This window comes from Papio anubis, chromosome 3 (assembly GCF_008728515.1).
Source record: "Papio anubis isolate 15944 chromosome 3, Panubis1.0, whole genome shotgun sequence".
In the NCBI taxonomy this organism is placed as follows: domain Eukaryota; kingdom Metazoa; phylum Chordata; class Mammalia; order Primates; family Cercopithecidae; genus Papio; species Papio anubis.
Window position 1 is genome coordinate 159,792,751 of NC_044978.1, and position 12,993 is coordinate 159,805,743.

General features: G+C 39.3%; 1 protein-coding gene across 4 annotated transcripts in view; it reads right to left on the reverse strand.

Moving 5' to 3' along the window:
* Positions 1 to 12,993, reverse strand: part of STIM2 (stromal interaction molecule 2) — a 166,001-nt gene that overhangs the window by 51,449 nt on the left and 101,559 nt on the right. The window lies entirely within an intron of this gene.

Below are 12,993 nucleotides of genomic sequence, written 5' to 3' on the forward strand. Positions count from 1 at the left end.
ACCTCCCCATGAGCCTGTTCAGATTTCTGGGTTTTTTCCTAATTACTCCTATTCCCAAGAAATTTCAATACCAAACAAAACCTAGGACTCAACTTTTATTCCTGTCCCTGGCCCCCACTAGCATCCTGAGTTCAATTCCACAGCAAATCCTGCCAGCTATTTCTTCAAAATATATCATGAATCAGACTTCCTAGCCATTTCCTTCTCGCCAGATTACCATCACCTCTCACCAGTTCACGTGGGGCCTCAACAGGTCTCTACTTCTACTCCTGACCCCTTCTCCTCAAGAGTCTAATATTCACACAGTAATTACAATAATATTTTGAAAAATAAATCACATCACTACTTTGCTCAAAACTCCTAAATGGAGTTATACTTGCAATATACTTACATAATCCATATAATAAATCTCATATTCCTTCTTGGCCATACCAGGTCCTATGAGATTTGGCCCTGTCTCCCTGATCAATTTAATTTGTCTCCCACCACTCTCCCCATTCCTTACTACTTTATAGCTACATGAGCCTTCCAACAGTTTCCTAAACACTTTAAGGTTGTGCCAGTCATAAGCCTTGGCCTGGCTGGTCGCTAAACCTGGAATATACTTCATCCAGATTGTCTCCTGGCTCACCCTCTAGCGCCACTCAGATCTATAACCAAAAACTTCTTCTTGGGGGACTTCTTCCTTGACCACATTCTCTAACTAGTCCTTGTTCCATCTGCTCACTAACTATACTGTTACCCTGCTTTATTTTTTCACATAAATAACCCGTTCCAGCAGTTGTGTGAGTGTATATTAGGCTACACACACACATACATGCAAACTTGTTCACTGTCTGCTAAAAGAGTATTAACTCTGTAAGGGCAGAATATCTATTTTGTTCAATGCTCTATACCCAAAGCCTAGAATAATGCCTGTCCTGTCTCACAGGAAAAATATTTTTTTTTTGCGGGGGGGGGGGGGGGGGGGGGGTGGGGACAGAGTCTCACTCTGTCACCCAGGCTGGAGTGCAGTATTATGATCTTGGCTCACTGCAACCTATGCAGCCCAGGTTCAAGCAATCCTCATGCCTCAGTATCCTGAGTAGCTGGAATTACAGGTACGCACCACACCCGGCTAATTTTTGTATTTTTAGTAGAGACAGGGTATCATGTTGGCCAAGCTGGTCTCAAACTCCTCACCTCAAGTGATCTGCCTGCCTAGACCTCCCAAAGTGCTGGGATTACAGTATAAATTTTTGATTACACATAAATAAAGCAGGTAAGTCTGATTTTTGTAACTTACAATCAATCAAATCATTGGTGATCAAGCATCTTTACAATGAACTTCTCATTACCTGAGGTAATTTGAGTCTCCATCTCTTGTCACTAAAAGAAAAAAAAAAGACTCCCAAGATGGCCGAATAGGAACAGCTCCGGTCTGCAGCTCCAGCGTGATCAAGGCAGAAGATGGGTGATTTCTGTATTTCCAACAGGTACCTGGTTCATCTCATTGGGACTGTTTGGACAGTGCGTGCAGCCCACAGTGGGTGAGCTGAAGCAGGGCAGGGCATCACCTCACCCGGGAAGCACAAGGGGTCAGGGGATTTCCCTTACCTAGCCAAGGGAAGCCATGACAGATTACCTAGAAAAACGGGACACTCTGCCCAAATACTGCACTTTCCCCAAGGTCTTAGCAACCGGCAGACAAGGAGATTCTCTCCTGTGCCTGGTTCAGCCGGTCCCACGCCCATGAAGCCTTGCTCACTGCTAGTACAGCAGTCTGAGATAGAACTGCCAGGTGGCAGCCTGGCTTTCGGAGGGGCGTCTGCCATTGCTGAGGTTTGAGTAGGTAAACAAAGCAGCTGGGAAGCTGGAACTGGGTGGAGCCCACTGCAGCTCAACAAGGCCTACTGCCTCTAGACTCCACCTCTGTGGGCAGGGCATAGCTGAACAAAAGGCAGCAGTCAACTTCTGCAGACTTAAACATCATTGTCTGACAGCTCTGAAGAGAGCAGTGGTTCTGCCAGCACAGCGTCTGGGCTCTGAGAATGGATAGACTGCCTGCTCAAGTGGGTCCCTGACCCCCGTGTAGCCTAACTGGGAGACACCTCCCAGTAGGGGCCAACAGACACCTCATATAGGCGGCTGCCCCTCTGAGACGAAGCTTCCAGAGGAAGTATGCTGTTCTGCAGCCTCCGCTGGTGATGCCCAGGCAAACAGGGTCTGGAGTGGAGCTCCAGCATACTCCAACAGACCTGCAGCTGAGGGACCTGACTGTTGGACGGAAAACTAACAAACAGAAAGGAATAGCATCAACATCAACAAAAAGGACATCCACACCAAAACCCCATCTGTAGGTCACCAACATCAAAGACCAAGGGTAGCTAAAACCACAAAGATGGGGAGAAACCAGAGCAGAAAAGCTGAAAATTCTGAAAATCAGAACACCTCTTTTCCTCCAAAGGATCGCAGCTCCTCGCCAGCAAGGGAACAAAGCTGGACGGAGAATGACTTTGATGAGTTGACAGAAGTAGGCTTCAGAAGTTTGGTAATAACAAACTTCTCCGAGCTAACGGAGGATGTTCAAACCTATCGCAAGGAAGCTAAAAACCATGAAAAAAGATTAGATGAATGGCTAACTAGAACAAACAGTGTAGAGAAGACCTTAATTGACCTGATAGAGCTGAAAACCATGGCACAAGAACTTCATGATGCATGCACAAGCTTCAATGGCCAATTTGATCAAGTGGAAGAAAGGGTATCAGTGAATGAAGATCAAATTAATGAAATAAAGTGAGAAGACAAGGTTAGAGAAAAAAGAGTAAAAATAAACGAACAAAGCTTCCAAGAAATATGGGATTGTGAAAAGACCAAACAAAGTCTTTTCACAAAATACCTGAAAGTGATGGGGAGAATGGAACTAAGCTGGAAAACACTCTCAGGATATTATCCTGGAGAACTTCTGCAACCTAGCAAGGCAGGCCAACATTCAAATTCAGGAAACACAGAGAACACCACAAAGATACTCCTCGAAAAGAGCAACACCAAGACACATAATTGTCAGATTCACCAAGTTTGAAATGACGGAAAAAATGTTAAGGGCAGCCAGAGAGAAAGGTGGGGTTACCCACAAAGGGAAGTCCATCAGGCTAACAGGGGATCTCTCGGCAGAAACCCTATAAGCCACAAGAGAGTGGAGGTCAATATTCAACATTCCTAAAGAATTCTGAACCCAGAATTTCATATCCAGCCAAACTAAGCTTCATAAGTAAAGGAGAAATTAACTCCTTTACAGACAAGCAAATGCTGAGATTCTGTCACCACCAAGCCTGCCTTATAAGAGCTCCTGAAGGAAGCACTAAACATGGAAAGAAACAACTGGTACCAGCAACTGCAAAAACATGCCAACTTGTAAAGACCATCAATGCTAGGAAGAAACTGCGTTAATTAACAGGCAAAATAACCAGCTAACATCATAATGAAAGGACCAAATTCACACATAACAATATTAGCCTTAAATGTAAATGGGCTAAACGCCCCAATTAAAAGACACAGACTGGCAAATTGCATAAAGAGTCAAGACCCATCAGTGTGCTGTATTCAGGAGACCCACCTCACATGCAAAGACACACATAGGCTCAAAATAAAGAGATGGAGGAACATCTACCAAGCAAATGGAAAGCAAAAAAAAAAGCGGGTGTTGCAATCCTAGTCTCTGATAAAACAAACTTTAAACCAAGAAAAATCAAAAGAAACAAAGAAGGTCATTACATAATGGTAAAGGGATCAATTCAACAAGAAGAGCTAACTATCCTAAATATATATGCACCCAATACAGGAGCACCCAGATTCAAAAAGCAAGTTCTTAGAGACCTACAAAGAGACTTAGACTCCCACACAATAATAATGGGAGACTTTAACACCCTACTGTCAATATTAGACAGATGAACGAGACAGAAGGTTAACAAGGATATCCAGGACTTGAACTCAGCGCTGCACCAAGCAGACCTACTGACATCTACAGAACTCTCCACCCCAAATCAACAGAATATACATTCTTCTCAGTATCGCATTGCAGTTATTCTAAAATTGACCACATAATTGGAAGTAAAGCACTCCTCAGCAAAAGTAAAAGAACAGAAATCACTACAAACTGTCTCTCAGACCACAGTGCAATCAAATTAGAACTCAGGATTAAGAAACTCACTTAAAACCGCACAACTACATGGGAACTGAACAACTTGCTCCTACTGGGTAAATAACGAAATGAAGGCAAAAATAAAGATGTTCTTCAAAACCAATGAGAACAAAGATATAACATAACCAGAATCTCTGGGACACATTTGAAGGAGTGTGTAGAGGGAAATTTATAGCACTAAATGCCCACAAGAGACAGCTGGAAAGATCTAAAATCGACACCCTAACATCACAATTAAAAGAACTAGAGAAGCAAAAGCAAACAAATTCAAAAGCTAGGAGAAGGCAAGAAATAACTAAGATCACAGCAGAACTGAAAGAGATAGAGACACAAAAAAACCCTTCAAAAAAATCAATGAATCCAGGAGCTGGTTTTTTGAAATGATCAACAAAATTGATAGACCTCTAGCAAGATTAATAAAAACCAAGAGAGAAGAATCAAATAGACACAATAAAAAATGATAAAGAGGATATCACCACCGATCCCACAGAAATACAAACTGCCATCAGAGAATACTATAAACACCCCTACGCAAATAAACTAGAAAATCTAGAAGAAATGGATAAATTCCTGGACACATACACTCTCCCAAGACTAACCCAGGAAGAAGTTGAATCTCTGAATAGACCCATAACAGGTTCTGAAATTTAGGTAATAATTAATAGCCTGCCAACCAAAAAAAAGTCCAGGACCAGATGGATTCACAGCCAAATTCTACCAGAGGTACAAAGAGGAGCTGGTACCATTCCTTCTGAAACTATTCCAAACAGTAGAAAAAGAGGGAATCCTCCCTAACTCATTTTATTAATGAGGCCAGCATCATCCTGATACCAAAGCCTGGCAGAGACACAACAAAAAAAGAAAAGTTTTTTTTTTTTTTTTTTTGGAGACGGAGTCTTGCTCTGTTGCCCAGGCTGGAGTGCAGTGGCCGGATCTCGGCTCACTGCAAGCTCCGCCTCCCAGGTTCACGCTGTTCTCCTGCCTCAGCCTCCCGAGTAGCTGGGACTACAGGCGCCCGCCACCTCGCCCGGCTAGTTTTTTGTATTTTTTAGTAGAGACGGGGTTTCACTGTGTTAGCCAGGATGGTCTCGATCTCCTGACCTCGTGATCCGCCCGTCTCGGCCTACCAAAGTGCTGGGATTACAGGCTTGAGCCACCGCGCCCGGCCAAAAGAAAAATTTAGACCAACATCCCTGATGAACTTTGATGTGAAAATCCTCAATAAAATACTGGCAAACCGAATCCAACAGCACATCAAAAAGCTTATCCACCACAATCAAGTTGGCTTAATCCCTGGGATGTAAGGCTGGTTCAACATACACAAATCAATAAACATAATCTATCACATAAACAGAACCAAAGACAAAAACCACATGATTATCTCAATAGATGCAGAAAAGGCCTGTGACAAAATTCAACACCCTTCATGCTAAAAACTCTCAATAAATTAGGTATTGATAGAACGTATCTCAAAATAATAAGAGCTATTTATGACAAACTCACAGCCAGTATCATACTGAATGGGCAAAAACTGGAAGCATTCCCTTTGAAAACTAGTACAAGACAAGGATGCCCTCTCTCACCACTCCTATTCAACATAGCATTGGAAGTTCTGACCAGGGCAATCAGGCAAGAGAAAGAAATAAAAGGTATTCAATTAGGAAAACAGGAAGTCAAATTGTCCCTGTTTGCAGATGACATGATTGTATATTTAGAAAACCCCATTGTCTCAGCCCAAAATCTCCTTAAGCTGATAAGCAACTTCAGCAAAGTCTCAGGATACAAAATCAATGTGCAAAAATCACAAGCATTCTTATACACCAGTAACAGACAAACAGAGAGCCAAATCATGAGTGAACTCCCATTCACAATTGCTTCCAAGAGAATAAAATACCTAGGAATCCAACTTACAAGGGATGTAAAGGACCTCTTCAAGGAGAACTACAAACCACTGCTCAGTGAAATAAAAGAGGACACAAACAAATGGAAGAACATTCCATGCTCATGGATAGGAAGAATCAATATCATGAAAATGGCCATACTGCCCAAGGTAATTTATAGACTCAATGTTATCCACATCAAGCTACCAATGACTTTCTTCATAAAACTGGAAAAAACTACTGCTCATATGGAAACAAAACAGAGCCCACATTGCCAAGACAATCTTAAGCAAAAAGAACAAGGCTGGAGGCATAACACTACCTGACTTCAAAGTATACTATAAGGCTACAGTAGTCAAAACAGCATGGTCCTGGTACCAAGGCAGATATATAGACCAATGGAACAGAACAGAGGCCTCAGAAATAACACCACACATCTACAACCATCTGATCTTTGACAAACCTGACAAAAACAAGAAATAGGGAAAGGATTCCCTATTTAATAAATGGTGCTAGGCAAACTGGCTAGCCATATGTAGAAAGCTGAAACCGGATCCCTTCCTTACACCTTATACAAAAATTAATTCAAGACAGATTGAAGACTTAAGTGTTAGACCTAAAACCATAAAAACCGTAGAAGAAAACCTGGACAATACCATTCAGGACATAGGCATGGGCAAGGACTTCATGATTAAAACACCAAAAGCAATGGCAACAAAAGCCAAAATTGACAAATGGGACCTAATTAAACTAAAGAGCTTCAGCACGGTAAACGAAACTATCATCAGAGTGAACAGACAACCTACAAAGTGGGAAAAAAGTTTTGCAATCTACCTATCTGACAAAGGGCTAATATCCAGAATCTACAAAGAATTTAAACAAATGTACAAGAAAAAAGCAAACAACCCCATCAAAAAGTGGGTGAATGATATGAACAGTCAATTCTCAAAAGAAGACATCTAAGCAGCCAACAGACATATGAAAAAATGCTCGTCATCACTGGTCATCAGAGAAATGCAAATCGAAACCACAATGAGATACCATCTCACGCCAGTTAGAATGACAATCATTAAAAAGTCAGGAAACAACAGATGCTGGAGAGGATGTGGAGAAATAGGAATGCTTTTACACTGTTGGTGGGAGTGTAAATTAGTTCAACCATTGTGGAAGACAGTGTGGCCATTCCTCAAGGATCGAGAACTAGAAATACCATTTGACCCAGTCATCCCATTACTGGGTATATACCCAAAGGATTATTAAGTCATACTGCTATAAAGACACATGCACACGTATGCTTACTGCAGCACTATTCACAATAGCAAAGTCTTGGAACCAACCCAAATGTCCATCAATGATAGACTGGATTAAGAAAATGTGGCACATATGCACCATGGAATACTATGCAGCCATAAAAAAGGATGAGTTAATGTCCTTTGCAGGGCCATGGATGCAGCTGGAAACCATCATTCTCAGTAAACTATCACAAGGACAGAAAACCAAACACCACATGTTCTCACTCATAGGTGGGAATTGAACAATGAGATCACTGGGACACAGGGTAGGGAACATCACACACTGGGGCCTGTCAGGAGGTGGGGGGCTGGGGGAGGGATAGCATTAGGAGAAATACCTAATGTAAATAAGTTAATGGGTGCAGCAAACCAACATGGCACATGTATACCTAGGTATCAAACCTGCACGTTGTGCACATGCACCCTACAACCTAAAGTATAATTTTAAAAAATAATAAAAATACATATATACACTAAAACCAAAACAACATCCTAAAACAGATTGGATACAGAAGCAGCTATGAGAATCTAACTACCCTCCAATGAGTCAGACATTGAAGAGGTCTGCAAAAATGCAAGACAAAGTTAGTCTTCTCATTATCTTTATTTTGGAAAATATAATTTATTTTAAGTAAAAAGATTACTCATATATTTTAAAAGACTTAGACAAACTGCTCAAATTTTAAAATAAAACTTTGTAGTAAAAAAGAAGATATACTCTACTGTAATTTCAAGCCACTCAACAAAGCGTGTTGAACCATCAGTTATGCACAGGAATTTATTAAGCATTTAGTTTTGTGATAAATTCAGCCTCCTGTACTTAATATACTGTAGTTCCATTAGAATCTAGAGTGATTACTCTTTTGGGCATTCTTGAAAACCACTCAAAGAATCCAGACACAGTCCTAAAGCATACATTCACTAACTGAAAACTTCACCTTCCCTCATTCAAAAGCTTCCAATTACACATCTAAAAGATAATGCAGTCTAAGGATACCAACAGATTCATGCAGTTGAGCATGCTCATTAAAAACAGATGACAGAAATTTAGACCACTAACAAAGCAGATCAATCTTCAACTATCTCACACTGCAATCTGGGATATGCTTACCTTTGCTAAGGTCACAGGCTCTGGATCAGTGGGAATGCAACTAGCACACAGAAACCTATTATTATTCATTGCAGTAGAGCTGTAGCACTATCATTAAAAGTCTCCCACAAAGTATTTGGTACTGGTCAAAACAGGGAAAATAATGATGTTAGAATTCTATATGCTTACAATATATAATTCAGAAACCAAACAAATGCATAAGCCAATTTAAAAGTGAAGGAATCTCTTGGGCCACCCTTCTCTAATTACTTGCCCCTTCACTGCAGCTCTCCCCATCCTGCCTCTATCCCCTTCCACAAAGTTCAAGACATTGTTCAACAAGGATTGTCACACAAATTCATCACAGAAAATGAATTCTAAGAAGGATTTAAAAATTGTTAGTGATATGCCTGTGAGTCACTGCCATCCAGCAATGGAGAATTATTCTGTCAACAAGTTTCTTGCCTGTCTGAGTTTAAATTATTTTATTAGCCTAACAAAATCTTTTCAATCCATAAACTGATACAACTATCCATGAAGAAAAAGAAAGCTGACATGAAACAAAATATGTAATAAGGCTGACATGAAACAAAATATATAATAAGACTACCTCTAATGCATAGTAGGTGTTCAAAAAGTAATTGCTGAATTATTTTTTAATGTTCAAGTTTAAAAATATCAGTCCAGTGCTTCCCTTTTGTCTTTTAAGTAGCCTAGATCTACAAGTTCTTAAGAAAACTTTCTACTTGATCAGACAACCCATTTAAAACTACCATTACATTTCCCTCCGTTTTCTCGCCTATTCCTTAAATAGGGGGTCACCCACTGTTTCTACTTTGTACACACTCATTCTCTTAAATCCTTTCATTGTGGTGAAATACCCATAACATAAAATTTACCATCCTAACCAATTTTAAGTATACAATTCAGTGGTATGAAGGATATTCATATTGTTGTGCAACCATCATCACAATCCATCTCCAGAACTCTTTTCAATTTATTACACAAAACTGAAATTCTGTATCCATTCAACAACTCTCTGTTCTCTCCTCCCCACAGACCCTGGCAACCAACATTCTACTTTCTGTCTCTATGATTCTGACTACTCTAAGTACCTCGTGGAAGTGGAATCTCACAATATTTTTTACGTGACTGGCTTTCTTCACTTAGCATGATGTTCTCAAGGTTTATTCATGTTGTGCATATGTCAGAATTTTCTTACTATTCCCTTCTATGTATATTCCACATTTTGCTTATCCATTCATTCATCAATGGACACTTGGGTTGCTTCCACTTAAATCTTCCTCAGGATTTGAGTGTGTGTGTGAGTGTGCGTCTCTGTCGCTCCATTCCCCATACCAATATTTAAATTTCCTGAAGGTTACTGATTTTTTTTTTTTTTTTTTTTGATACAGGGTATCAGTCTGTCATCCAGGCTGTAGTGCAGTGGCACAAACATGGCTCACTGAAGCCTTGACCTCCTGAGTGCATGTGATCCTCCTGCCTCAGCCTCCTGTGTAGCAGGGACCACAGGTGCATACTACCAAGCCTGGCTAATTTTTTTTATTTTTTGTAGAGATGGGGTCTCACTTTGTTGGCCAGGCTAGTCTCAAACTACTGATCTTCCTGCCTGTTAATAATAATTTTATTCTTCCCAAATCTAATGGGTTTTTTCACATACATAGTATTTCTCTGTGTCAAGCTACTAGCCACTCTTCATCTTTCCTCTCTCTAACCCCCACTTGTTGGAGGAGAGGGGTGGGGGAGGAGGAAAAGGGAGAAAAGAAATCACTTACGAAGATGCATACAATGCAAAGAAAATAAAAGATGAAAGATGTCGCTGGACCAGAAAGATAAAGTGAAGCTCCGTTAAAGGCACTTACAAAATATATGAGATCCTTAATAACAGTTACAAAAGGCAGACAAAGGAGGAAACAAAATCAGTCACAGCATTCACAATATAAACACAAAACGTCTGCTCAGCAGTACATCTATTCTTACTACTGAGACCTAAATGAAGAATTCTTCAGGAGGACTCTTGGCAGACACTTTGCAATATGGTAAGTCTATGCGCCCTACTATATAACCGTCTGTCCCTCCCTGAAAACACTCCCCTCTCTAAATGCTGACACTGTGCCTTCCTGATTCTCCCTCCATGTCTCCGATGGCCATTACTGATTTCATTCATCAATTCTTTGCCTTTGCCTTAATGCCAGTATTCCCCAAGGCTACTCTCTCCCTTTCCTTCTTTTAGTGAACTCTCAATTTATATGACTTGAATTATTATACCTTTACGTGAGGGAATCACAAATCTCTGTTTGATTTTAGAACATTGCCCTTATGCAACTATAATCTCCTAGTGATAAACACCTGTTTTGCATTTTTTAAGCTGATTACTTGGTAAGAAAAGTTGATGGAAATAAAAATTATAAATTTCCTTCTATGAAAACTGCCATTCTGTTTCATTTTGTCAGACTGATCTAGATGCTTAATTTCAAACTAGTAAGTAATTATCTGATTAAAACACTGAAATCAAAAGTATCTAAATGATCTATTATTTTCAGCATCCTGAAAGAATTAATGTTGATGCAAAGAGTGGGAGAAACAGAAGATTATCCAAGGGTTGGAAGAATGCTTTCTGAGGACCTTTTATTGAAGAGGTTCTTATCTTTAAAATATAAAACCAGATGAGATGAGAAAGATAGAAAGCTATAAGTTTTATTAGTGCTATTCTATGCAGAGTAACCATCCAGAGAGTGAAACGGTTTTTAAGATACAAAAACATGCTAAGTGATTTATTCTATTTTTTATCATTCATTTCCCCTGAGCTATATATTTCTATATGTAATATATACATAAATACACATATCAGAATCATAGAAATGTTTAGAATTTTTAGAAAGAGCAAAGGTCATATTCAAATTGAAAGGGCTGGCTAATACCTTGGAAAGTTTTAGTTTTCATTGTATTAATATTTGTAATTTACATTATTTCTATTACGGTCGCTACTAAAATGCTAAGTAACATTCAGTTAAATGGGGGGAAAAGACTCAAGTAAGCGTAAGATTTGTCTGAAAAGAAAAAAAAATTTAACTGACCATCTTTGAAGACAATGTCATACTCAACAAACAAGTCCCTTATTCAAAAGCAGTGGGAATAAAATATTTGTTCCACATAAAGTAGAATTTAATATAGTGACTCTCCTGCAATAACATATATTTGAAAATCTAAAACAATTTCCTGAGTCCCTCCTTCCCACCCCTTTCCCAAAACAAAGACGGATAAAGGAAAATGTAACATATATGCATATGCAACTGTTTTCCAACTATCAGGAAAAGGGTAGAAAGGACAATATGATGTCCAAAAAAGGCTACTGTTTTCTAGATAGTCCATCACAGTGAAAAGTGGACAGCCCTCATTTTTACCTTCTGCAGAAGGTTCTGTTACTGTACTCCAACCTTGAGGTATCCCTTGAGTCTGTGAACATAGCAGAGAAGAAATGTAGAATAATTCAGGTGTATAGAAAACCATAAGGCAAACTCACCAACAATCTTAGAATAGTATCTCCTTAAATCACAAGAAAAGCTTCATATGTTGAATTATATACTGGAAAACTTGTTATGTGAGAAAAAACAAGGCTCAAAACATTTATTTCACGTGTTCCTACAGAATAGAATTGTCAAGTTTTCTACAGGACAGAGAGATGTGATAGGTAGTTGGTCTCTGCATCTTCTTCTGAGGGAGTCTCTATTTCAGAACAAAACCAAGAACAATCTATGTAAAGAAGGCAGGATTGTCTCAAAGTTAAGTATCTTCCACAAACTAAAAAGACAGAATTAATCCCAGCAAATCAGTATATGCAATGATCCAAAATCTCCAAAACTCAAGTGTACTTAAGTAAAAGAGGAAGAGCTGACAATAATAAAACAGAAAGAGAAAGAGAAAAAGAGGAAAATTAATAAAACCGCAACAGCCCTGATGGGTAGATTTGAAGTGAAGGTAATAGAAACTAAAAAGGCAACATAAGATCATGATTAAGAGCAATGAGCAACTTACTGTGAGTGCTCTGAACTCATTTGGATAATTTTACGATAAAAAGAAAGCTATTTGATAATAAAGGGAAAAGGGCGCAAACTCTGTATGAAGTACAAAAATCCATTCTAACTAATGATTAATACAGAACACTGTTTGCCAAATTTGTAAATTAATCAAGAAAGACTTACACTATTTTTCTAGCAAACCCATGTTAAAATCCCTTAAATGTTGGTTGACAGAGCGAATGAGCAACATACTGGTGTCACCTATTCTCTTCACAGAAGAAACTTGGACTATTAAAGACCTTTTGTTAGTGGTAGAAATGATGACATCTGTTATTCTGAAACTACACTCTACCTCAAGAATGGGCCTTCCCTTGCATAAGCTCCTTTCTGTGAACAATTAAAACTCAATCCCTCCACTGTGGCTATAACAAGAGCTTCTCCTAAAGATAAAAGCACTGTAGGAAAGCTAAAAAGTGTTAAAACCTGATTTACTAAAATAGCACAGGTATTT